This window comes from Gekko japonicus, unplaced genomic scaffold (assembly GCF_001447785.1).
Source record: "Gekko japonicus isolate JY-2015 unplaced genomic scaffold, Gekko_japonicus_V1.1 scaffold8, whole genome shotgun sequence".
NCBI classification, from domain to species: domain Eukaryota; kingdom Metazoa; phylum Chordata; class Lepidosauria; order Squamata; family Gekkonidae; genus Gekko; species Gekko japonicus.
The window spans coordinates 2,367,065-2,368,245 of NW_015167057.1; the positions used below are offsets into that span (position 1 = coordinate 2,367,065).

At 46.5% G+C, this 1,181-nt stretch overlaps 1 protein-coding gene across 1 annotated transcript in view; it reads left to right on the plus strand.

The window, feature by feature from the left end:
- Positions 1-1,181, plus strand: part of SRCIN1 (SRC kinase signaling inhibitor 1) — a 347,319-nt gene that overhangs the window by 293,278 nt on the left and 52,860 nt on the right. The window lies entirely within an intron of this gene.

Sequence of the window (1,181 nt, forward strand, 5' to 3'; positions counted from 1 at the left end):
TTTGTTTCCTAGTAAACTGGAGAAATTCCCAGATGTACATATTCCAATCCAGTTTCAGTCCACCTATTAAACACAAACACACACACACACGAATATAAAATCTTCTACTCAAAACAGAATGTCCCGAATACCATAATAGTAATGACAGTGACTGGCCAGAACATGACAAGAAATCTGAAATGCAATAAAAAGGTGGGGGGAGGCAAGTCATGGAAGAATCCTGATTTGCTGTCTGTGTGCAGCGGAGTGTGTGTACCTCCCCTCCCACACAAATCTTTGACGTGAGCATACAGCATAGGCCTAATTAATACAATCCTTACACTCCCCCTTTTGTGAATTTTGCAAGCAATTTTACATCCCTTTGGGGGGGGGAAACGAAAAACGTGCAACCCTTTAAAGATATGTGAGGATCAACCCTATGAAATCCCCCTGGGAATTTCTTCTTTGCAAATCATAATGTGCCAGTATTGGGGGAGGGGGGGGGAGCGTCCCTGTATTGTTGCTCAGACCCTTTCCTCTCCTCCTTGAAGGAAAACTTCAGGCTGGCCTGTACCCGCATGGTGCCTCTGCGTGCACCTCTGGTACCCGGCCAGTCCCCACACTCCTCCTACATTAGTGACTTAATTCCACACCAGACTTTCATCGTCCCTGACCCTCCACCAGAGCAAACAAGGACAGTTGCTCTCTCCTAGTTCTTCACTTACACATTTTTCTTTAATGTGCCAAACTAGTAGCATGCGAAGCTGCTATGCCAGCGTACCTCCAGGGAGCCAGATCTCAAACCGTAGCAACCTGTGGGAGTAACAGAAGGCTGCGCATATACACATGCGGCTGCGACGTTTGACACACCGGCTTGGGGAGCATGTGGTTCCCCACGGCAATAGGCAACCCATTAAGCTCTTTTCTTCTGTGCCAAAGGATTCTGCGCTCCCAGGACAGCAGATCTGCTATTTCCACGCTTGAATTTGGTTGGTTGGGTACAGATACGTGCCTGTGAAATGACCCACAAAGTACATGAAAACTGAAGGACACTGAAGAAAACTGACTTCAGGCAATTCTTTTCAATAGCAGCTTTAGCTGTGCTCTGAATTGCCAGATGCACTTAAACTATGGTTTTAAAAAAGGTAGTTTCTTCCTTCCTTCCTTCCTTCCTTCCTTCCTTCCTTCCTTCCTTCCTTCCT